A 17,725-nucleotide genomic window follows, 5' to 3' on the forward strand; every position below is an offset into this window, starting at 1 on the left:
CATACTGTATCATATGGTAAACAAAACGAGAAAAGAATGTGCAATTCTGAATGGTAAAATACATAAGAGAAAAAGAAGCATGGTACAACATAAACAGGAGGTTCAAGAGGTTTGGAGATGATCAGATTCAAGAGGCTACGCAGAGTTGTCCCATATTTTCCATATTTTATAAAAGAAGGGTAATGTGTCCTCAATTTTAGCAGTCAAGTGTTCCATCCTACGTATATCAGCCATTATAGAAAGAATGTGTTGGAATGTGGGGGGAGAGGTGGAGAGCCAGTGCCTAGGGATAGCTCTCTTCGCGGCCAGGAGAATAAAGGACATATGTTTCCTCGATGCTTTAGATATTCCCGGTAGAGGGAGGCCTAAGAGGAAATGCATTGGATTTTGAGGTATGGGTGTAGATGGTAATGTTTGTAGAAGATCCTGAATCTTAGTCCAATAGGGGCCAATGAGAGGGCAGTCCCAGAATATATAAAAGTGAGAACCTATGAACTTATTACATCTCCAGCAAACATTGGAGGTGGCTGGATTGTGGGCATGCAACAAGTCTGGGGTCCCGTACCAAAACAATAGGATCTTAATGGCAGTTTCCTTCTGCACTACACAACATGAGATTTTTGAGGTAGATTCCCAAATTTTCCCCCAATCTAATATAGAGATTGGTCGTTGCAGTATGTGAGACCATTTTTTTCATGTAGTTATGTGTGAGTGCCGTTAAAGGTGGGGTTTCATGCAGAATTTTGTATATAGAGGAAATCTGTTTGGATTCATAGGGGCCATTGGCACATAGGATTTCAAAATCCTATGTGAGGGGGAAAAGAGTGAGGGGGAATTAGAGTAGAAGAAATGTTTAAATTGTATGTATGAATACGGGAGGGAAGCAGGGAGTTCATATTTTGCTTGCAAGTCTGAAAAGGACATGAGTTTGCGTGCGACCGGTGTATGAGATGCTGCAATTGAAAGATTCCCCTCTGAGTCCATGGAAGCATCCTCATATAGGACAATCCATCAGGTATGTCAGGGTTGAAAAGTACATTCAGGAATGGAGAGCATTTGGAGGATAGGGAAAACTGTTCCGCACATCTCTTCCAAATAGCTAGGGTAAAAAGCTTCAGTGCTAAGCAGAGGGATCTCAGTTGAGGCATAAATTTAGTTGAAGAAGGCCATAGCATGTAGCACAGATGTACCGCAACAATAATCCCCATTTCAATCTCTGCCCACCTATTTGGAGCTTTCCTAGAAATCCAGGAAGGTAACACCCGAAGGTGGGAAGCATAGTAATATTTGATGATATCTGGTGCAGCCAGTCCTCCTTTATTTTTTAAAGCGTAGACTACTGATCACGCAGTCCTATGAGGTGCGTTATTCCATATGAACCTTGAGACATTTTCTCTGGAGAACTTTCAATTGCGACATTGGAACTGGGATCAGAATTGTTTCAAATAGGTACAATTCAAATAGGTACAATAGTTTAGGAAGTATCGACGGTTATTTCTGTAAACATTGGGGGGAAGTTGGCTTGATAGAGGGAAGAGTATGAGGATGTGAGATGTACACCCAAGTATTTCAATGTGGAAGGGCTCCAACGATATTTGAAGGTGTATTGGAGGGAATTAAGCAAAGCTGGAGGAATGTTAATGGGTATGGCCTCTGTTTTTGATTGATTAATTTTAAACCCCGATAGGGATCCGAAGGTGGCAAGAGTTTCATGTAAAGAAGGTAAAGAGGTGAGGGGGGTGGGTGAGCGTCAGCAGAATATCGTCCGCGAAAAGTGATAGCTTATAGTCCTGTTGTCGCAGCGGGATCCCCCTAATGTCTGGATGAGACCTAATGGCTGATGCCAGAGGTTCTAGGCTCAGAATGAACAAGAGGGGCAATAAAGGACACCCCTGTCTGGTGCCATTACTGAGGGGGAACCACTGCAACAAATATGAGGACAACTAAACCTGAGATGAAGGTTTGGAGTATAGAGCCTGTAAGGCTTGTATAAAAGGGCCAGAGAATCCGTATCTGGAAAGAACTGCGAACATAAATGGCCAGCTTAGGCGGTCAAAGGCTTTTTGTGCGTCCAGGCTTAAAACGATTGCAGGTTGTTTGGTTTTAGTCAAGAGGTCTATCAGGTCTATAGTCCATCTCGTATTGTCACCCGCATGTCTCGTTGGGATGAACCCTACTTGGTCTTTGTGAATCAGCATCGTTAGTAATGGGGAAAGTCTGTTAGCCAGTATTTTGGTAAAGATCTTGAGCAAAGAGGAATACAAAGTCTGCAGATGGGGTTTAGAATTGGAGAAAAAAATTTTATAATAAACATAAGGAAGCCCATCCAAACCTGGAGAATTGTGAGCCGGTAAAGCTTTAATCACCGCTGCTATCTCCTCTACAGTGACAGGGGCGTTGAGCATACAGTTTTGTGCAATGGACAGCTTGGGTAGATATAAGGAAGACATAAAATCGTCAAATTTTGTCTGTGAAAATTGGGGTATCGAATCAGAGCATAAACAATTATAAAGTTTCCTGTAAAAATCACCAAATACTTGTGACGTAGCCTTAGAATAATGTGTAGGAGTACCATCAGGCTGCATCAAATGATCAGGTATCGAAAGGAAGGGACGTGGTTTCAATCTATTAACAAGCATCCTATGCAGTTTGTTAGCAAATTCATAGAACTTTTGCCTGGCCCATAACATAGATTTGGATATCTTATTCATGTCAGATGATTTGATACGGTTCCGGATTGAGGTAACTATTCTCAGTCGTTCCACCGTGGGGGAATCAAGTAGGTGCATCTCTGCGACTTTCAACTGAGCGAGGAGATTCACTTTAAATTTTGTGGAATCACGCTTAAGGCGAGATCCTGCAGATATGCACTCACCCCTGAAAAAAGCCTTATGGGCTTCCCACAAGGTGGAAACTTCAGCCACCATTCCATTATTTAAATGAAAAAATTCAGATACTTTTTGTTGTAATTGGGTTTGAATCACTGGGTCTTTGATCAGGGATTTGTTTAGACACCAGTGACAAGTTTTGGGGGTAGAAGCAGTCAAGACAATGTCAAGTTCAATGGGCGCATGATCCGACCAGGTGATGAGATTGATCTCAGAGGAAACAATATACAGAAGGAGGGGAGCAGTTACAAAGAAATGATCCAATCTGGAGTATAACTTGTGAGAGGGAGAGTAGAATGTGTAGCTTTTCTGAGTAGGATGTTTTACTCTCCATGTATCAAAAAGGTTATGTGATCTAGTCAGTTTACGAAAAGAGGCGGAGAGCTTCTGGGTAGCGATTCGTGGGGTGTCTTGAAATAGGGCCTGTCTATCCTTGGTCGGGGACATGCACACATTGAAATCTCCTATGATCATAAAAGGTTGAGAAAATGATTGATTGTAGCTTCTCAAAGACTTTCGTATTAAAACTAATCTGTCCCACATTTGGGGCATATATATTAGCCAGAGAGTTCAGGTGACTACAGTTCAGGAGTACAAAATTACTGCGGGGATCCTGATATGAAGAGAGAACACGTATTGGGCAGGAACGTTTAATGAGAATTGCCACACCAGCCTTCCCAGAGGGGTCAGAAGCTACATAGGCCGTGGGAAAATGTTTAGAGGCAAATTTAAATGTGTGTATACCTATCGTAACATAAGTTTTAAATGAACAGCAAAATAACCATGGTGTACCATACATATAAACATATAAGCAATAGAGTTGAAATGGTGTCAAAAAAAGGCACTAGTAACCAGAATAAGGTAAAAAAATAGACCCATAAAATGAGATAACAAAAAATAACAAAAAGAAAAGAAAAAAAATGAAAAAAATATTTGAAAATATTTTTGAGAGCCCTGAAGAGAAAAAGAACTTCAGGGAACCCAGGCAACAGCCCAGGGTGTTGGTGAGGGGCATGGCAGCCTACAAGATCCGACGGTGGGTTCCCGTTTCTACAAAGAAAGCAGTCAACACCATTTAGTGGAGGGCAATCAGTATAAGAAAGGGGAAGCAATCTACTGTAAGATTAGCAAGGTTGGTGATTCAAAACAGGATTTAGAGGAGAATCACTTTTGAAAATAGAGTGACCCAGTTCCGTAGGGGAACTGAGGAGTAGAGAAGGTTTTCTGTGATCTTCATTGAACAGGGGTCCAGATCTTGGCTGGTGTTGTGAGAGGCTTGAGGTTCTGGACAGGAAGCTGGAGATCCTCTTCAGGGATGGGTGGGAGACCTAGGTTGCAAATGAAGGCTTCACTTTCATAAAGGTCTCGTAGCGAGAATTGAACGCCATCTTTAGAAACAGACGAAAGGGGAATCCCCAGCGATATGGCACTTGATGGTTCTATAAGTGGGTGGTAACCGGGCGAAAGCTGCATCTTTTTGCCAGTGTGATAGGAGAGAGGTCATTGAAAATTTGAATCTTGGCTTGTTTAAAATCAATGCGAGATTTATTGCTAGTTGCGACAGTGAGGGCTTCCTTATTTTCATAGTGATGAAAACGGACAATGATGTCTCTGGGGTTAGAGCCAGGGGAAGGTTTAGGGGCCAGAGATCTGTGGGCCCGGTCAAGGCGCCAATCAATGTCCAGGATGTGGGGGGCTAGAGTAACAAATAGGCCGAAGAGATATGGGCGCAGCTCCTTGTCACTAATAGATTCGGGTACCCTCGGATTCTTAGGTTCTGGCGTCTTTCCCTATTCTCCAAATCTTCCTGTTGTAACTGGATTTGGGAAAATGTGTGCTTCATGGCAGCATTATCTTCCTCCAGGACATGTACATATTGGGTTAACTCATCAAATTTGCTCTCCAAGGTGTCTGTACATTCCCCAAGTTGATCAATCTCCCCCCGGAGCTCATGTGCGATTTTACCCACCTCTTTAACTATATTGTGGGTCAGGTCCTGGAGCAGCGATTGCAGTTTAAGGTCCAATACAGCTACTGTTACCACATCTGTAGTACCGGATGTTTGGGAATGCTGGGATCCATAGTCCGCCGGGGGTACTTTTTCGACCGGTAGGCGCGATTCGACAAGATCCGGCGGGTCGGCCGCGGTACTCGAGGCCGGGGATTGCGGCCTATACAGGTAACGCTCCATGGCGTGGTTAGGCCGCAGCGGTGGCGGTGGGATGAATCCCCGATAGATTGCTTTTTGGAAGCCAATCTTTCCCATAAGATGCCCGGGACTAGCTGGCAGTCGATGGTGTTGCTCCTGGAGCTAATGAAGCTGTGGATGTGGCGTGTTCTTTTGACTATCCCTATCTGCTTGTTGCCCTGACCTTTTGGCTTATTTCCTGACTATCCTTGTTCCAGGCTTCCTTTCTATACTCCATTAGTCTACTGTGAGCGTGAGCTGGGAGACCCTGGGGACCGCGATCTGGAGTCAGACTGCAGCGAAGTCCATCCCCACCATCAGGGGCTCTGGTGAACACCCGCTGGCTCTTAGATTCCGCACCCTGGTAAATCTCATGCTCTTGCTCCCAGTGTGATCCGTGTTGGTGCTCCAGAGTACCTGCTTTCCTGAACCACCCAGGGCTCCATCCACAGCAGTCAGCCATAGGGTCCACTACCTTGCAGTGTGCTCCAGAACCCAACTGGGTGCATCTGTCACCTGGACTCAGGTGACCTGACAGTGATGCTGTTTGTTCACTAAGGTTCTCTAACAAAGCTCTGAGGGCTTCAAAGAACAGCTGTATTTATACTGAGATTAAATTACACACAGGTGGACTCTATTTACTAATTAGGTGACTTCTGAAGGCAATTGGTTCCACTAGATTTTAGTTAGGGAAATCAGAGTAAATGGGGCAGAATAAAAATGTATGCCTCACTTTTCAGATATTTATTTGTAACAATTTTGAAAAAAAAAAAAATATATCATTTTCCATTCTTTGTGTTGGTCTCTCACATAAAATCCCAATAAAATGCATTTACGTTTTTGGTTGTAACAAGTGGAAAATTTCAGGGGGTATGAATACTTTTTCAAGGCACTGTAACATTCAATTTTTTCAAATTAAACAGGCATTTTCATTCTCTTAGAAATTTTTATTCCGCTTCTAACAATTTATATAGAATAGATAGCAATATATAGAATAGAAAGCATATGTAAAATGTATGTATGGTATGCTCAAAATGTAAAATCATATATGCATTTCCACATTTTATTTCAGTTATTTCTAGTCTACACCTATTATTCTGAACAATCTTGATGTTTGTAAACTTACTTTGTGAAGATCCCCACACCTTGACCTCCTTGAATTCTGTGACACGTATTCATTATGTCCGTTGAGTAGGCACTGCTGTGTCGCACATTCACAGAGCCTGCCTTCTGAACTACAGAGGTGCTGAGAAGATTTTCAGGAGGCGGGGGCAGTACTGGAATCACTGCTTGTAGGCAGGAAGGTACCATGGGATATGTAGTCCTTAGACATTGAAAGAAAACAGAAGAGGAGAAGCTGCAAAGCATGAAGAGATATCCAGCAGACAGGCAACACTCTCAACATGAAAGGAGATTTTTTTTGGTGATTTTCTTTTATTGGATTGTCAAAATAACTATTGTTTGTATTGTTTCGCTGATGGTAAAAAAATAAACGTGTATGCTGTGACCATGGATTTTCTTTACCTGTGTGCAGAATTCAATTAAAATAGGCGCAGACATCATGGCTCTTTCCTGAGTGGCTCTGTCATGAGTGATGCGCAGTTTCACCGCCGCAGTTATCAATTCTGATAATGTCTTCTCTGCTCTTTTACAGGTAAATGTCTTCTATCAATTTGTACACTCTGCTGAACTGACATTGCTGTAACATTTTTGGTAAATGTCTCCTTCTGCCCTATCTTTAAACTTCTATATTTAATGCTAGCTCTATAACAACCACACTGCAATAGCAATATTACTGGCGATTGATTCTCAACCCCATTTGGCTTGAGTGATCAAGAGAGATAATTAGCTTTACGACCCTAGCCTGTGTCTGTAGCTGGTCTGGTATTGGCTGTCTCCTCTCCCATATTCAGGTGTCTCAAATCAGACCCTATAATGACCAACTGAGAAATGCATGCCTGCTCAGTCTCCCTATAAATTTAAAGCAGCTTATGGGGTGGCGCATACAGGGGCAAGGCGCAGACATCATGGCTCGTTCTTGAGTGTCTCTGTCACGAGTGATGCGCAGTTTCACCGCCGCAGTTTAACGAAAGGAGGATAACTAAAGCTGGATGAAGATACAACAAGAACTCTGCTCCACTCTGCAAGACAACAAGCAAACCAGCATTTGACATTTATTTTATATCAAGTCAGATTCCCACTCTCTATCCACTAACATGCTCCTCATTCTCTTCCTTCTCACATCAGTGTCTTCTATCCTCAAATTATCCTTATTCTACCCCTCCTCTCTACCCTGCAGCATGCACATATCACCCTCACTCCTAGCCTCTCCCTACTACTGTACCCATCATCCCCTGCATTTGCTGCACCCACATGCTGACATAAGGACCAAGGCCACTAGACATGTGCGCTCATGCACATCCCACTCCCATCTTGCCTTCCTCACCCTCCTCCTCCTAGTCAGGTGACATTTCTCCTAATCCTGGTCCACCATTTTCCAACTGCAAGCCACATATCCAATACCCCTCCTCCTCTGGCAACCACCGCAATCCACTCAGTTTTATTTCAATCCCCCTGCTTCCTCAAAGCAGCCCACCAATCTCATGTGCCCTTTGGAATGCCCGCTCCATCTGTAACAAGTTAACATCTGTACATGACCTCTTCATCTCTCATGGCTTTAACATACTCGCCATAACAGAAACCTGGCTTCAAAATTTTGACTCAGCTTCTCTTGCTGCCCTCTCCCATGGTGGTCACCATTGGACTCACTCCCCCAGACCCAACAGACAGAAGGAGGTGGAGTTGGATTCCTTCTACCCCCACAAAGCACCTTCCAAATCCTTCCTGTCCCTCCCTCTCTATCCCTTTCTATTTTTGATATGCACTGTATTCATCTGTTTTCTCCCATTTCTCTGAGGATTGCAGCAATTTATCAGCCTCCTGGACTGGTATCGCACTTTCTTGATGACTTTGCTGCCTGGCTACCCTACTTTCTCTACTCTGAAATACCCAATATCATTCTTGGTGACTTCAACATTCCTGTCAATGTTAACAGCCCAACTACAGCAAAACTTCTCGACTTAACCCAATGGACACATACTTCAACTCACTCCAATGGTAATACTCTTGACCTTGTATTCTCCCATCTCTGCAACTAGGGATGAGCCGAACACCCCCCTGTTCGGTTCGCACCAGAACATGTGAACAGGAAAAAAGTTAGTTCGAACACGCGAACACCGTTAAAGTCTATGGGACACGAACATGAATAATCAAAAGTGCTAATTTTAAAGGCTTATATGCAAGTTATTGTCATAAAAAGTGTTTGGGGACCTGGGTCCTGCCCCAGGGGACATGGATCAATGCAAAAAAAAAGTTTTAAAAACGGCCGTTTTTTCAGGAGCAGTGATTTTAATAATGCTTAAAGTCAAACAATAAAAGTGTAATATCCCTTTAAATTTCGTAGCTGGGGGGTGTCTATAGTATGCCTGTAAAGGGGTGCATGTTTCCTGTGTTTAGAACAGTCTGACAGCAAAATGACATTTTGAAGGAAAAAACCCATTTAAAACTACTCGCGGCTATTGCATTGCCGGTCCGACAATACACACAGAAGTTCATTGATAAAAACGGCATGGGAATTCCCCACAGGGGAACCCCGAACCAAAATTAAAAAAAAAATGACGTGGGGGTCCCCCTAAATTCCATACCAGGCCCTTCAGGTCTGGTATGGATATTAAGGTGAACCCCGGCCGAAATAAAAAAAAATGACGTGGGGGTCCCCCTAAATTCCATACCAGACCCTTCAGGTCTGGTACGGATTTTAAGGGGAACCCCGCGCCAAAAAAAAAAAACGGCGTGGGGTCCCCCCAAAAATCCATACCAGACCCTTATCCGAGCACGCAACCTGGCAGGCCGCAGGAAAAGTGGGGGGACGAGAGAGTGCCCCCCCTTCTGAACCATACCAGGCCACATGCCCTCAACATTGGGAGGGTGCTTTGGGGTAGCCCCCCAAAACACCTTGTCCCCATGTTGATGAGGACAAGGGCCTCATCCCCACAACCCTGGCCGGTGGTTGTGGGGGTCTGCGGGCGGGGGGCTTATCGGAATCTGGAAGCCCCCTTTAACAAGGAGACCCCCAGATCCAGGCCCTCCCCCCTGTGTGAAATGGTAAGGGGGTACTTACCCCTACCATTTCACTAAAAAACTGTCAAAAATGTTAAAAATGACAAGAGACAGTTTTTGACAATTCCTTTATTTAAATGCTTCTTCTTTCTTCTATCTTCCTTCATCTTCTTCTTCTTCTTCTTCTTCTGGTTCTTCTGGTTCTTCCTCCGGCGTTCTCGTCCAGCATCTTCTCTGTGGCGTCTTCTATCTTCTTCTCCTCAGGCCGCTCCGCACCCATGGCATGGGGGGAGGCTCCCACTTTTCTCTTCATCTTCTTCAGCTTCTTCATCTTCTTCTCTTCTTCTTTTCTTCTCTTCTTCATTTTCTTCTCCGGGCCGCTCCGCACCCATGCTGGCATGGAGGGAGGCTCCCGCTGTGTGACGGCGTCTCCTCGTCTGATGGTTCTTAAATAACGGGGGGCAGGGCCACCCGGTGACCCCGCCCCCCTCTGACGCACGGTCACTTGACGGTACTTCCCTGTGACGTCACGGGGAATGCCACAGAGAAGTCCCGTCATGTCCCGTGCGTCAGAGGGGGCGGGGTCATCGCCCCGTTATTTAAGAACCGTCAGACGAGGAGACGCCGTCACACAGCGAGAGCCTCCCTCCATGCCAGCATGGATGCGGAGCGGCCCAGAGAAGAAAATGAAGAAGAGAAGAAGAGAAGAAGATGAAGAAGATGAAGAGAAGAGCAGGAGCCTCCCCCCATGCCATGGGTGCGGAGCGGCCCGAGGAGAAGAAGATAGAAGACGCCGCGGAGGAGATGCTGAACGAGAACGCCGGAGGAAGAACCAGAAGAACCAGAAGAAGAAGAAGATGAAGGAAGAAAGAAGAAGCATTTAAATAAAGGAATTTTAAAAAACTGTCTCTTGTCATTTTTAACATTTTTGACAGTTTTTTAGTGAAATGGTAGGGGTAAGTACCCCCTTACCATTTCACACAGGGGGGGGGCCGGGATCTGGGGGTCCCCTTGTTAAAGGGGCCTTCCAGATTCCGATAAGCCCCCCGCCCGCAGACCCCCACAACCACCGGCCAGGGTTGTGGGGATGAGGCTCTTGTCCTCATCAACATGGGGACAAGGTGTTTTGGGGGGCTACCCCAAAGCACCCTCCCAATGTTGAGGGCATGTGGTCTGGTACGGTTCGGGGGGGGGGCGCACTCTCGTCCCCCCCTCTTTTCCTGCGGCCTGCCAGGTTGCATGCTCGGATAAGGGTCTGGTATGGATCTTTGGGGGACCCCACTACGTTTTTTTTTTTTTTTTTTTTGGCGCGGGGTTCCCCTTAAAATCCATACCAGACCTGAAGGGTCTGGTATGGAATTTAGGGGGACCCCCACGTCATTTTTTTTTTATTTTGGCCGGGGTTCCCCTTAATATCCATACCAGACCTGAAGGGCCTGGTATGGAATTTAGAGGGACCCCCACGTCATTTTTTTTTTAAATTTTGGTTCGGGGTTCCCCTGTGGGGAATTCCCATGCCGTTTTTATCAATGAACTTCTATGTGTATTGTCGGGCGGCAATGCAATAGCCACGAGTATTTTTAAATGGGTTTTTTCCTTCGAAATGTCATTTTGCTGTCAGACTGTTCTAAACACAGGAAACATGCGCCCCTTTACAGGCATACTATAGACACCCCCCAGCTACGAAATTTAAAGGGATATTACACTTTTATTGTTTGACTTTAAGCATTATTAAAATCACTGCTCCTGAAAAAACGTCAGTTTTTAAAACTTTTTTTTGCATTGATCCATGTCCCCTGGGGCAGGACCCAGGTCCCCAAACACTTTTTATGACAATAACTTGCATATAAGCCTTTAAAATTAGCACTTTTGATTTCTCCCATAGACTTTTAAAGGGTGTTCTGCAGCATTTGAATTTGCCGCGAACACCCCAAATTGTTCGCTGTTCGGCGAACAGCCAATGTTCGAGTCGAACATGAGTTCGACTCGAACTCGAAGCTCATCCCTATCTGCAACCCTGGCAACCTCACCAACACCCCTTTCCTCTCTCTGATCACAACCTCATTAGTTTCACTGTATCCTTGCCTCCAACCACCCACCCCTCCAAGCAGCAAACAATTACTTGTAGGAACTTTCACCACTTTAACCCTTCTCTTCTCTATTCTGCTACTGACCACCTATATGACATAATCTCTCCCCTGCCCTGTCCCGACCTGGCCACCTCTGTCTACAACAGTTCGCTCTCATCATCACTAGATGCACTTGCTCCTCTAACCACACGCAGAATCAGGCCCCAACCGTTACAACCCTGGCAAACTGACAACACTAAAAATCTCAAGAGACATTTCCGTGCTCTTGAACGACTGTGCCGTAAAACCAAATGCCTGCAAGACTTCACCCTATATAAATCTGCCCTTCTAAAATACAATTCCTGCCTCCATTCTGCCAAACAAGTCTACTTTGTCTCTCTTATTAATACCTTGTCATCCAGTGCCTGTCAGCTCTTCTCAACCTATAGCTCTCTGCTTCGTCCCCCACCTCCACTACCCACTAACTCACTCACTGCCCAAGAGATTGCCAATCACTTCAAAACAAGACTGATTCATGAGGACACCTCCACTGTGCGTACATCTTCCCCACCCAACATACCTTGCCTAACAGCACATTCAACACTCTCCTCTTTTGAATTGGCTACTACTGTAAGAGGTTACAAAACGTTTCTCAGATGCCCACCTAACCAATTGTCCCTTGGATCCTGTTCCCTCACAACTACTACGGTCCCCCTCTTCTTCTATCCTATGCTCCCTCACTCACATCTTCAATCATAACCCTCTCTAGTGGCACCTTCCCCTCTAAAACATGCGCAAATCACTCCCATACTTAAGAAGCCCTCACTGGACCCCACCAATCTGAACAACTTAAGACCCATCTCATTGCTCCCATTTAGCTCTAAACTTCTAGTACGCTTAGTCTACAACCGTCTTAGCTCCTACCTCAGTGAAAATAACCTTCTTGACCCCTTACAGTCTGGCTTTCGCTCACAGCGCTCCATGGAAACTGCCTTACTAAAACTCACTAACGATTTACTAACTGCTAAAACCAACAGCAAGTACTCCATACTCCTACTACTTGACCTTTCTGCGGCCTTTGATACTGTTGACCACCCGCTCATTCTCAATAAACTACATTCCCTTGGCCTCCGAGATTCTGCTCTATCCTGGTTCTCTGCCTATCTATCACAGCTCTTCTTCAGTGTCACCTACAACTCTGTCTCCTCCTCTCCATTGCCCCTTTCTGTGGGGGTCCCACAAGGCTCTGTTCTTGGACCCCTTCTCTTCTCTATCTACACCTCCTCCCTTGGTCACTTGATAACTGTCCACGGCTTCCAATACCACTTATACGCCGATGACACCCAAATCTATCTGTCTACTCCTCACCTCACTCCTTCAGTTTCCTCTCACATTACTAACTTACTAACTGACACATCAGTATGGATTTCACACCACTTCCTTAAACTGAATCTTTCTAAAACTGAGCTATTATTATCCCCCCCCCCCCCGCCCGTGCCCTCCTCCATGACTTTTCTATCAAAATCAACAATGCAACTATCAGTCCCTCCCCCCACGCCAGGGTACTAGGTGTAATCCTAGACTCTGACTTGTCATTTCAGCCTCAAATCCAATCGTTGTCAAAAGTTTGTAGAATTCACCTCCGTAACATCTCTAAAATTTGCCCCTTTTTAACAAATGAAACCACCAAGCTCCTCATTCACTCCCTCGCAGGGGCGGACTGACAACTCATGGGGCCCCCGGGCAATAGAAGATCATGGGGCCCCCTGTGTCTCCGCCCACATGCAAGCCGCACCTACACAAAGCCCCACTTACATGGGGCACACAGTAAGGCACATCACATGGCACACAGCAGAGCACGGGGCACATCATGGGGCACAGGGCATGGGGCACACAGTAGGGCACATCACAGGACACATAATGGGGCACCCAACAGGGTTTATTATGCTGTACACATCAGGGCACATTATTGAGCACAGCATGGTGCATCACAGAGGGTACAGGGCACATCAGTGGGTACACAGCGGGGCACATCACAGAGCACATCAGGAGATACACAGCAGGGAGCGTGCCGCACATCACAGGGCATGTGGCAAATAGTAGGGCACACAGCAGGGCACACAGTAGGGCACATCCTTGGGAACAGGACACAGGTGGTACACATCAGGGCACACATCCCAGGGCATGGGGCACACAGAGCACATTACAGGGCACACAGTAGAGCACAACAGGCGGTACACAGCAGGGCACATCACAAGGCACATCACAGGGCAAGGGGCACAGAGTAGGGCACATAAGGGGATACACTAGCAGGGCACATCACAGGCCATGGGGCACGCAGTAGGGCAAATAGCAGGGCACAAACCAAAACACAGGGCACACAGTAGAGCACTGGGATCCTCCAGACTTAACACAGTGTCTTTCAGGGTAGCCATCAGGGGGGAAGGCGACACAGTGGGGGTGGAGGACACAGGGAGACACCATGGGGGGGGTTGGAGGGCACAGGGGGACACTGTAGATGGGTGGAGGGCACAGGGGGACACTGTGTGTGAGTGGCACAGGGAGACACCATGGGGGGGGATGGAAGACACAGGGGGACACTGTGGGGGGTGAAGGGCACAGGGAGATACTGTGGGGAGGTGGAGGGCACAGGGGGACACTGTGGGGAGGTGGGGGGCACAGGGGGACACTGTGGGGGGTGGAGGGCACTGTAGGGGGGAGGTGGAGGGCACAGGGGGGCACTGTGGGGAGGTGGGGGGCACAGGGGGACACTGTGGGGAGGTGGAGGGCACAGGGGGACACTGTGGGGAGGTGGAGGGCACATGGGGACACTGGGGGGGTGGAGGGCACAGGGGGGCACTGTGGGGAGGTGGGGGGCACAGGGGGACACTGTGGGGGAGGTGGAGGGCACAGGGGGACACTGCGGGGAGGTGGGGGCACAGGGGGACACTGTGGGGAGGTGGAGGGCACAGGGGGACACTGTGGGGAGGTGGAGGGCACAGGGGGACACTGTGGGGAGGTGGAGTGCACAGGGGGACACTGTGGGGAGGTGGGGGGGCACAGGGGGACACTGTGGGAAGGTGGGGGGGCACAGGGGGACACTGTGGGGAGGTGGAGGGCACAGGGGGACACTGTGGGGAGGGGGGAGGTGGGGGGCACAAGGGGGCACTGTGGGGGGCACATGGGGACACTGTGGGGAGGTGGGGGGCACAGGGGGGCACTGTGGGGAGGTGAGGGCACAGGGGGACACTGTGGGGGGGCACAGGGGGACACTGTGGGGAGGTGGGGGGGCACTGTGGGGAGGGGGGAGGTGGGGGGCACAAGGGGGCACTGTGGGGAGGTGGGGGGTACATGGGGACACTGTGGGGAGGTGGGGGGGTACAGGGGATCACTGTGGGGAGGTGGGGGGCACAGGGGGTCACTGTGGGGAGGTGGGGGTCACTGTGGGGAGGTGGGGGGCACAGGGGGACACTGTGGGGAGGTGGAGGGCACAGGGGGACACTGTGGGGAGGTGGGGGGCACAGGGGGACACTGTGGAGGGCACAGGGGGACACTGTGGGGAGGTGGGGGGCATAGGGGGACACTGTGGGGAGGTGGAGGGCACTGTGGGGAGCACAGGGGGGCACTGTGGGGAGGTGGGGGCACAGGGGGTCACTGTGGGGAGGTGGGGGCACAGGGGGACACTGTGGGGAGGTGGGGGTCACTGTGGGGCATAGGGGGACACTGTGGGGAGACGGGGGTCACTGTGGGGAGGTGGGGGGCACAGGGGGTCACTGTGGGGGGTGGAGGGCACAGGGGGGCACTGTGGGGAGGTGGGGGGCACAGGGGGACACTGTGGGGGCACAGGGGGACACTGTGGGGAGGTGGGGGTCACTGTGGGGAGGTGGGGGGCACAGGGGGACACTGTGGGGAGGTGGGGGTCACTGTGGGGAGGTGGGGGGCACAGGAGGTCACTGTGGGGGTGGAGGGCACACAGGGGGGCACTGTGGGGAGGTGGGGGGCACAGGAGGACACTGTGGGGAGGTGGGGGGCACAGGAGGACACTGTGGGGAGGTGGGGGGGCACAGGAGGACACTGTGGGGAGGTGGGGGGCACAGGGGGACACTGTGGGGAGGTGGGGGGCACACTGTGGGGATGTGGGGGGCACAGGGGGACACAGTGGGGAGGTGGGGGGCACAGGGGGACACTGTGGGGAGGTGGAGGGGCACAGGAGGACACTGTGGGGAGAGGGGGGGCACAGGGGGACACTGTGGGGAGGTGGGGGGCACACTGTGGGGAAGTGGGGGGCACAGGGGGACACAGTGGGGAGGTGGGGGGCACAGGGGGACACTGTGGGGAGGTGGGGGCACAGGGGGACACTGTGGGGAGGTGGGGGGGCACAGGGGGACACAGTGGGGAGGTGGGGGGCACAGGGGGACACTGTGGGGAGGTGGGGGCACAGGGGGACACTGTGGGTGGGAAGCTGTGCAGCAACTTTCTAATAGCAGCACGTGGTACAAGCTGCTGCACTTTCCTTCCTACATGCAGAGTAGCGCGGGAAGCGGCTGTATACAGACCTCTCGTGATGCGCTCCTCCTCCTCCTCGCCGGCCCCTCCTCTTTTCTGTCCGTCCGAGGTGATGACAGATACAAGCACCTGGGATGGACGGGAGGGAAGGAGGGGCCGGCGGGGAGGAGGAGGAGCGCATCACGAGGTGTGTGTATACACTGCAGTCTCTTAGCAGTGAGCAGGGACCCGATCAGCCCGTCAATCACAGCTAGCTGACGGGTAGATCGGGTCCCGAAGTGGAAGCTGCCATGGGGCCCCCTACTGGCCACGGGCCCTCGGTCAGCGTCCGAACTGCCCGATGGTCAGTCCGCCCCTGCTCCCTCGTTATCTCTTCTCTTGACTATTGCAACTCCCTTCTCATTAGCCTGCCTTTCCATAGGCTATCCCCTCTTCAGTCTATCATGAATGCTGCTGCCAGACTTATCCACCTTACCAACCACTCAGTGTCTGCCAACCCTCTCCTCCAATCCCTACACTGGCTCCGAATCACCCAGCGAATTAAATTCAAAATACTAACCACAACATACAAAGCCATTCACAACTCTGCCCCGAGCTACATCACCAATCTTGTCTCCAAATATCACCCAAATCATCCTCTCCGCTCTTCTCAAGACCTCCTACTCTCAAGCTCTCTCGTCTCCTCCTCTCATGCTCGTCTCCAGGATTTCTCCAGAGCCTCTCCCATCCTCTGGAACTCGCTACCTCCACCTGTCCGGCTATCCTCTACTCTTGCTACCTTCAGGCAATCCCTGAAAACTCATCTCTTCAGGAAAGCCTATCATGTCTCTAACTAATCTTTTACTACTTCCATCAGCTCATTCCCCACAGTTACAACCTTTTGTACCACCTGCCCCATCCTATTAGATTGTAAGCTCTTCTGAGCAGGGCCCTCTTAATCCTCTTGTAATGTTATTGTGTTATAACTGTATTGTCTCCCTTTTATATTGTAAAGCGCTGCGTAAACTGTTGGCACTATATAAATCCTGAATAAAAATAATAATAAAATAGGTTTATTGTATTTTTTTGAATTTACACATGAAGGATTTAGTTTAAATTAGGGATCAAATTATCTAGGATAACATTGGCTGTGCATTACACTATTTTAAACTAATTTTACAGTAATGCTGAAATCTGTACATTTTAGGATATCCTCCAGCAGAACCTGAGGGTATACCCAGGAATGAGTAATAGTGAAACAATGTCAGTGAGGAGCAGTAATGAGGTTTTCTTAAAACAGAGGTATGAACACAGCTTTTTTAACCTTACCTCTCCTGTGGGTCACAGGAGTGCACTTATGTTTGCTCTCCTGTGACCTAGAGGCAGCTTATAACGGGTTATCGCCTGCTGTCAGCTGACATGGCAGAGCCATTCCATGTTCTGGAAGGATACTGACAATATTGTTGGGATCCACCCAGCTGCCTATTGACAGCTGCCTCCATCTCTAAGCACTCGGCTGAGAGCTGGAGCCAGTTGCTCCTGCCCCCTCTCCATTCCAGCGCTTTAGTGGAGATTGATGACTGACGGTCACTGATTTCCACTTTGAGCAGACCAAGAACTGAAGGATCAGCAGTCATGTGATTGCTCAGTTCTCGATCTTAGAGCCAACATGGGATAGTTGCAGCATCACTCCGATGCTGCAGCATAGAGGTGAGTGTGGATGTTTGCTGTTTTACAAACACATATTTCTCCTTTAACCAATTTGTGATGTGTGCTCTTTTTCTTAAAATATTTAAAATGGGGAACAGGCTTGCTTTAAGTAATAGCTTATTCAGAATGCCAGACTTAAAGCCCAAGTCCAGCTTATGGATATAAAAAACCCTAGCAACTTTTTTTTCTTTTTTTTTTTTTTTAGCCACGGTTTAAAAAAAAAAAAAAACAGCTTTGGCTATGATACTTTCCTCCTCTAAAGTGTT

This window comes from Aquarana catesbeiana, linkage group LG04, assembly GCF_042186555.1.
Source record: "Aquarana catesbeiana isolate 2022-GZ linkage group LG04, ASM4218655v1, whole genome shotgun sequence".
Taxonomy (NCBI): domain Eukaryota; kingdom Metazoa; phylum Chordata; class Amphibia; order Anura; family Ranidae; genus Aquarana; species Aquarana catesbeiana.